The 8,964-nt window shown below is 43.2% G+C and overlaps 1 pseudogene; it reads right to left on the bottom strand.

Moving 5' to 3' along the window:
- The window catches only part of LOC132594475 (ferritin light chain pseudogene), a 30,634-nt pseudogene continuing 21,670 nt past the window's right edge, over positions 1-8,964 (bottom strand).

Raw genomic sequence — 8,964 nt, 5'->3', positions numbered from 1 at the left:
CTACTCGTGCTGGAGGGCGAGCCTTTCGACGAGGGGCTCGCCCAGCCCCCCCTGGGGAACCAGCCGGCCTGCGGAGGTTGGTCAGGTGGGCGCGCATCTTCTGGATGAGTTTCACCTGCTCATCTAGGAGGCGGCTCTCCGGGAAGTCACAGAGGCGGGGGTCTGTGCGGGCAGAGCCCAGGGCGTGCAGGTCTACAAGGGCCTGGTTCAGGTTCTCCGCGAGCACGACGGCTTCCACAGCGTCCTGGGTTTCACCCCACTCATCCTGAGATGCTTCTGCACGTCCTGGAAGAGGGCGCGGCTGCCGCGCTGCTTTTGCATTTTCAAGAGGCGCTGGGCGTCCTCACGCTTCCCCTCGGGCACTTCGCGGAAAAAGTGGCCCAGGCCCTCCAGAGTCGCGTCGTGGTGGTGGATATAGGAGCGCAGAGAGAGGTAGGTGCGGGAGGCCGGCAGATGCATGTCGACCAGGCGGTTGACGGCGGCCTCCACCTCGGCGGAATCATTCTGACGAATCTGGGAGCTCGTGGTGGATCGGTAATACGGAGTTAAGCTCAAAATATGGTGTTGGCGGTCCCGGTGGCCAGGACAGCTGAGCGGCTGGTTCCGAAGGTTGCGAGTGGTACACAGGCTGGAGGTGGTCAGAGGCGGGAGCGAGGGGCGCCCCTGGGTCTGTGCCGTCTACACACCATTGTAGCAGGAGACGGAGCCGCGGGAGTGCCCAGCACACTGCCTGTTGATATTTTCTAAGCTAAAGAAAATTTTAGATCTTTCACGGTGGTACAAAAAAGAACTTAAATATCATTTTAATGATTTCCCCTGTGTGAAGACATTAAGAAAATGTAGCAGCCCTGCTTTATCAAACTCTAGGCTTTAGTTACAATTCCGTAATTCTTATTTTGTTTGGTTGTTTGTTGTTGTTGAAGTGTGTGGTTCTTTACTCAGAAGAACATGGATATTCATTTCAATTTGTAATAAGTTGTGAGCTGAACTCAAATGGTTATAGCTTCCGGAACAGAGAATAAACTGGCTACTACTGTGACCAATTATAATGACACATGCCAGTCTGTTCTCTGCTCCAAGTTTGGTGGTTTCCAGTCAGGAAGGGTGAAGCAGCCGTAGTCTTAGGTGGCCAAGCGAAGAGTGTAGCTCGGCAAGCATTTGTCGTAGGACCCCTGATGAACATGTGACTCCACAGGAATGCCCTTAAACTCCACTCTTCGAGGCAGCTTTACTAAGAGGTGCAGTGCAAAGAGCCCTGGAATCCAACTCTGAAAACCTAGGTTCTGAAATATTGTTCTCCCACCTACTTGCTCTAGAACTATGCTCAAATCATTTGACTTCTAGGAAGCTCATGTCCACATCTGTAAAGAGAGGGTAATGATATCCGTTCTACCTGTCTAGTGAGGGATATTGGAGTATTATATTAGCTAACATATTCGTTAGCATTTGCCTTGTAACAATCACAAGCCTCTGTGGTATATGACAATAAATATTTGTTTCTCATAGATCTACAGGTTTTAGCTAATCTAGGCTGGGCTTCCTGGGCAACTCTGCCGATGTTGCCTGGATTCACATGGCTGGAACGTTGACCGATCCCCCCAGGGCTGGACAAGCGTGATTAACCCAGATATATCCTTCTCATGGAAATGGCAGGAGTGCAAGATCGCAAGAGAACAAGCCCCATTGTGGAAGCACTTTTACAAGCCTGTCCTGTGTCATATCTATCATTGGTCAAAGCAAGCCACGTGGCTGAACTGAAAATTAAGGAGTGGGCTTGTATACCTGGCCTTTTGATGGAAAGATGTGTAAAGTCACACAGTAAATGGTATGGATACTGGGAAAGATGAAGAAATTGGGTTAATGCAGTCGAACACAGCTGATGCTTATAAAGTGCTATGCAAAATATATTAATGTAATGAAACTTCTGTGATCCGGAATATGTAAATTAACCATATATGAACTAACTTGTGAGTAACTTTTATGGATAGAAGAGAGTATAAGTCAGTTTATATTCCAAATATTTTCCATTTTAGTGGGTTTATAGGTAGCATTATATATAGTGCTTTCGTCAGTTATTGTGCTTCTTAATTGGTAGTGTGGGACACAAGTTTAAATGACTTGGTTGTCCGAGAGAATTTTTTCTTTTCTCCTGGATTGAGATCTTGAAGAAAGCCAGTTGTGTATGTCAGAGTTTCATTTCACACTTTAAAACTATGTTTCTCTGGCTGATTCCAGGGAAGTAGCAAGATCGATTCAAGAGGAGCATGGAATATCCTGATATGTCAGGAAGTAAGGAAGTGATCAGAAAAATGTTAGGGACATGCCACAAGTACAGAGCAGCCAGCTTGAAGGGGCTTCTGCAGGCTGAATCTTAGACAATTTGAGCACCAAAATAATTAATTACAGTACTGAATTATAAACCAATGGAAAAACAGGTATATACATGGATAAATGGGGGAGAAGGGTGGTGGGCTTTTGCTTACAAGGACAATGCCAAGGGTCAATGTGGAGGGAGTCCTAGAGTTGGAAGATTATCATTTTGCAACCATCATAATAAAGCCTCAGTCGGGCAAGAATCATCAATAGATACTAAATGTAGGGGAAGTTTTGATGGGCAGGATATTCCATGGTTGTTAAGTGTCTCCCCAGAGATGGCGCATTAGCAGCAAGGGAAGGAAAAAAATAGTAAGTATACAATGGAAAAATTGGACAACACCTAGTCCAGGTGACCAAAATTAACATCACCAGTGAAGGAGAGATGGATATCATGTAGCTCCAGAGGTGATACCCTGAAAAGGATACATGTCACCTATGTAGTATTTTGACTGAGAATGTATAATCTGAATCCAATCCTGAGGAAATATCAGCTGGACACAGAATGAGGAAAAGGAGGTGGGACAGTATTCTTTCAATGTCAGTGTCATAAAAGGCAAAGGCCGTGGAAGTGTTTGAGATTAAAGGAGTCTGAAAAGACATGACAGCTAAATGGCAACACCTGAGCCTAAACTGAACCGTATACTGCAGGGGAGGTGAAAATACCATAAAGGACATTATTAGGTCAACTGACAAAATTGAAATATGGACAGTAGATTAGGCAAAAACATTGTTCTGACCATGATGAAGTAACAGGGGCCAGATGTACCCTCCTACCTTAAACAACTAAAGAAGCAGAGAAAATGTACGAAACGATGGTTCGCAGACATTAGACGATAGGCAGCACAGGACAGAGATCCCTAAGAGAAGAGACACAAACAAGGTGAACCCTATGATTGCCCCTGTTTACTGCCTGGAGCCAGTTTGCAAACCTCAGTGCAGGGACGGGCAACGCAAACAGAACCCCCAGGTTTCCTGAGTTGCGGAGACATAGTTGAGAATTTGGAGAGGCCACGGTGGCTAGGATTCGCAGGGCGGGGGACCAGAGAGGAGAGTGCTGCCTGGAGACTGAACTCTGGAGGTCTGCAGAGGGGCTCCCTTGAATCGTCCGCTTAGTGCTGATCTGTACATGAGTTTTTTTTTTTTTTTTTGTACATGAGTTTTTAAGGAAACTAGCTGAGGCCAGGGAAATAATCTCCCAAAAGTATCAAGTGGAAAACTTCTTGGCGATCACACAAGTTTGGGAGTAGTTCATCTTCCCTTTTGCTAGACTGGAGAACCCTTGTACTATGTGGGCATTAAGTAGAGTATTTAGAAAGGTGTTATCTCAATAGTGGGATCGAGCTAGGCCTAGACTAAAGGCTGCTCTGGTCTGATTCAGCGTAACAGAGCTGAAAAGCAAGATTTGAAAGAATCAAATTGTTTCCAAGTAACTTAACTGCATCCCAGAGGAAAGCTCAAAATTATTTACCAAGAATTACAGAATATTACAAAAATTACTTCTAAAAAACCCAGCAGCTAACAATGAACCCAATGTCTGGCATCCATTTAGTCTGTAACTGTACTGTGGTTATGGAAGAGACTAGCTCTACTCTTAGGAAGTACACACAGAAATATTTAGGGATCAAGGGCCATGACGTATGAAATTTGCAAAGAGAGAGGGGTGGAGAATAGGTGAATCTGGGTAAAGGATATACAGGGTTCTTTGTACAATGTTTATTTTTACAGCTTGTGAATTTGAAATTATTTCCAAGTAAGTTAATTCAAAAAAGAAATATAAAAACGATGTTTCTTGTACCTCAGAAACCAGCAGAATCCTATTTGGATCATGCTATGATGGTGCTCAATCTATCCACAAGAATGTGTATAACTTTCAATTATCAACTGCTACAGAGAATTCAAAATAGCATTTAGAGGGGATCCTGCAAAGGCAGCAAATTGGGGAAAAAAGAAGAGAAATATAACAGATAGCTATTTGTTACCATGATGGGCATTTGGAAATTCTTTTAAGTGTTGGCTTTTTCCCCTCATCAGCCAATTCCTATATTTTGCTGAAGTGAGGGATTTTCCAATTTGCTTTTCTCCAACCTGTCCTGACATTGCTATCTATCGCGTTCTGGATGAATGGAATCTAGAGCCTTTCTGATGTAGGTGCTGAGGCAATCTGACTTACTGCGCAAGGAAGGAACAGCTTCTAGTGTGAGGCAACCAACGACAGGGAGACCAGTTCCTGGTCTCAGTAGAACACAGCAGTTCCAGGTGGAGACAACAGTTTTCTGCAGCACTTGATGCTACAGTGTTTCCACATGTCCAGTCAAAGGTGGGGGCATGTGAACATTCTGATGGGAACTGGATTTGTCAGAACAATAGGAAATAGACTTAACCAGAGAATTCTGGTTCCTTCTCTTCCTGGATAACCCTCCTGCAATGTGGGTCTAATGTTCTGTTGAGGTCTTCACTGTTCTTATCCTGTGACCAGTTGGAATTATTTTTCTACATCGTGTGATCCTCAGCTGCAAGAAGAAAATCCCTACGTTTATGCTGCATCAAGGTGATGAATGTCAATTCCCTGATCAGTCTGGGTTTTGTGGCATCTGTAATATCCTAGCATTGGGGCCTGAGAGAGATGAGGAAGTGTCACAGGTTTTGAAGCCAATGGAATAGTCCCTATTTCTGCTATTTGGGAATAAATTAGACCGAAGGAAATAGGTTATTAGTGGGGGGTGTGTGTGTGTGTATATGTATGTGTGACAGTTCCTGTCTTTAATAGCCCAGGAACTTACCCCTCTAAGATGCCCAGAGAGGTGTTCATTGAACATTTTTCTGTCTCATGGTCTATTGATTTGATTTAATATGAAACTTCTATTCCCATGTTGGGTCTTTCCTAATCAGAAACATTAAGCAAGCATAAAGTATTAAGTAATTTTCTTTTGGGAAACCATGCAATTTCGTCTCATCTGTAGCTAATGAAAATTTATGATTCAGACAATGTCGAAAAGTTCCAAAAACCATACACAAAAATCACTGACTAAGAACAAAATGGTCAGCCTGGCAGATAAAGAGGTTGTTGAACGGCATTTATAAGATTCTATGCTGCGTGAAGCCCAGGGAGATCTCAACTCTGGCTGCACATTAGAATCATTTGGGGAGCTTTAAAAAATTCTATGACCAGGAAGCCAAACACTGGATTGATTAAATTAGAATCTCTGGATGTGGCTTGGGTACTAGGAGCTTTTAAAGCTCCCCAGTTATATGTGGAACTTAAAAAATAAAACAAAAGAAATTAATGGGGCTTCCCTGGTGGCGCAGTGGTTGAGAGTCTGCCTGCCGATGCAGGGGACATGGGTTCGTGCCCCGGTCCTGGAAGATCCCACATGCCGCAGAGCGGCTGGGCCCGTGAGCCATGGCCGCTGAGCCTGAGCGTCCGGAGCCTGTGCTCGGCAACAGGAGAGGCCACAACAGTGATGAGGCCCGTGTACAGCAAAAAACAAACAAAAAAACAAAACAAATTAATGAATATAACAAAACAGAAACAGACTCACAGATGTAGAGAACAAACTTGGTTACCAGTGGGGAGAGGGAAGGCAGGAAGGACAAGATAGGGAGAGGGGATTGAGAGACGCAAGCTACTATGTATAAAATAAGTAAGCTACAAGGATATATTATACAGCACAAGGAATATAGCCAATATTTTATAATAACTATAAGTGGAATATAACCTTTAAAAATTGTGAATCACTATGTTGTACACCTGAAACTTACATAATATTGTACATCAACTATACCTCAATTAAAAAAAATAAGCTCCCCAGTTCATTCCCACGTGCAGTAGCGAGTACTGAGAACCACTGAGCTAGAGTGATATCTGATTTTCACCTTCACTTTGCGGCAGGTATTTCAAAGAAGAAAACCCAGGGGATGATTTTCCGCAAAAAAAAAAAGGAAAATAATGTTTCTTATCGGGTGTCTTAGCCCGTTCACAGAAATGTAGGCTTTTTCTAGCGTGCACCTCAAAACTCCTCTAGTTATTACCGTGTTCCAATGCCGCTTCCACATTTTTATGTATTCTTTTATAGCAGCACCCCACTTCTTGGTACCAATTTCTGTCTTAGTCTGTTCAGGCTGCTGTAACAGAATACCATAGATTGGGTGTGAGAAATAAAATACTGCCTGCCATATCGATAAACAAAGCATGTCACAGTCACCGGGAGGTGAGCTGAGGAGCCCTGAGGGAACGGAAGGAAACAAAGAATACCTGCCATCTAGCAGCCATCGGACTGCAGCCACTCCCCACGGTGAGCCCTGAGGGAACTCAGGATGTGAAAACACAGGATACTGGCCCCAGACAGCTGAGGCGCATATCAAAGGCATGGTTTCAGTGAGCCCAGACTCTTGCATCTTCCCGTACAAAGAAAAGTGCTAAATTCCTTAACTTGAGATTTCTAGCTTTCATTAATTAACAGTAATCTTTTGTTCCTACTACCTGCCCTTTGTTGCAAAACTATTATATATCCTAGCTCCCCCCTCACCTCCTCAGAGCAGTTTTTTCAGGGTTACCTGAGATGCTGCCTCCAGGCTTGAAGTCCTCAGTATGTCCCCCGAATAAAACATAACTCTCAACTTTTAGGTTGTGCATTTTTTTTTAGTTGACAGGTGGTTTATAAACGACATGAATTTATTTCTTACAGTTCTGGAGGCTGGGAAGTCCAAGATCAAGGGGCTGGCAGATTTGGTGTCTGGTGAGGGCCTGCTTCTTGATTCGTAGATGGCCATCTTTTCACTATATCCTCACGTGGCAGAAGAGGCCAAGGGGCTTTGGAGGTCTCTTTTATAAATGCACTAATCATATCCCAAAGGCCCCACCTCCAAATACCATCTCAGTGGGGATTCAGTTTCAACATGAATTTTGGTGGGGCATAAACGCTCAGTCTATGGCACTGGGGATGAGAGGAGAGAAGCAAAGGAACGTGAGAATCACCTGCAAAGTTTGTTCAAACCATACATACTCCTGACCATCCTAGATTAATTCATTCCCTCCTTTTGGAATCACTGTCAACATTCAATCTTGGAGAAAAGTGTTAAGGATGGTTATATTAGTAGGTTGCTTTTGATAGCAAGTGACAGAAAATGTAACTCAAAATGGCTTAAATAATGAAGGGATTTATAACCCTTGCAAGCAAAAAGTTTACAGACTAGTTTGGCTTTTGGAGAGCCTTGATCCAGTAGCCTAAATACATCAGCAAGGATTTTGTGTCTCCACTCTGCTTTTTGCAGAGTCGTTCAACCTAAAGATGCATCCTGTTGCAGTCTCAAGATGGCTGCAGGCAATACCTAAGGTTCCTTTTTCTTCCTTCACTTCTAGCAGGAGAAAGAGAACTTGCTGCCTTTCCAGCAGCAGTTCTAATATTCACCCTGATTGGCCTAGAGCATGCCACATGCCTACCTGTGAACAAATCATTGTATAGAGAGATGGAGTGTACTTACTGGCTTAGTTTTGCTCAAATGCTCCACCCCTGAGAAATTGATGGCTGTTGGAAGGGAAAGTTGGGGGGTGGGGATGAGGAATTGATGTTGGCAGTGCAGCCAACTGAGGCCATGGGATGGTCTCAAAGGTTAAGTGTGAATATACTTCAGTAATAAAAAAAAATAATGAGACTCATTTCACCCATCCTTACCACCAGTCTTGATAGTTTATAGCAGGAGTTCTCAACCTTACAACTATTGGCATTTGGGGCTAGATTTTGTTCTTGCTATGGGGGCTGTCCCATGCATTGTAGGATGTCTAGCAACATCCCTGGCTTCTACCCCCAAGATGCCAGTAGTACCCTCCACCATCACCACTCTCCCACAGATGTGGCAACCGAAAATGTTTCCAGACATTGCCAAATGTCCTTTGAGGGACAAAATTTCTCTCTTTCCAAACCACTGTTTTATTTATTTATTTTTTATTGAAGTATAGTTGATTTACAATGTTGTGTTAATTTCTGCTGTACAGCAAAGTGACTCAGTTATATATATATATATATATATATATATATATATATACACACACACACACATACATACACACACACACACATTCTTTTTTATTTTCTTTTCCATTATGGACATTGAACATAGTTCCCTGTGCTATTCAGTAGGACATTCTTGTCCATCCATTCTATATGTAATAGTTTGCATCTACTAACCCCAAACTCCCAGTCCATCCCTCCCCCACCCCCTTGGCAACTACAGGTCTGTTCTCTATGTCTGTGAATCTGTTTCTGCCTTGTAGATAGGTTCATTTATGTCATATTTTAGATTCCACATATAAGTGATATACGGTATGTGTCTTTCTCTGTCTGACTTACTTCATTTAGTATGATAATCTCTAGACCCATCCATGTTGCTGCAAATGGCAATATTTCATTCTCTTTTATGTCCGAGTAGTATTCCATTGTATATATGTACCACGTCTTCTTTATCCATTCATCTGTCGCTGGACATTTAGGTTGCTTCCATGTCTCGGCTATTGTGAATAGTGCTGCTATGAACATAGGGGTGCCTGTATCTTTTAAACCACTGTTTTATGGTTGAACCTCCTAGATAAAA

The sequence above is a fragment of the Globicephala melas genome, chromosome X, assembly GCF_963455315.2.
Source record: "Globicephala melas chromosome X, mGloMel1.2, whole genome shotgun sequence".
NCBI classification, from domain to species: domain Eukaryota; kingdom Metazoa; phylum Chordata; class Mammalia; order Artiodactyla; family Delphinidae; genus Globicephala; species Globicephala melas.
The sequence above is the reverse complement of the archived record's forward strand: the minus strand, read 5'-3'. Positions and strand labels throughout refer to the sequence as shown.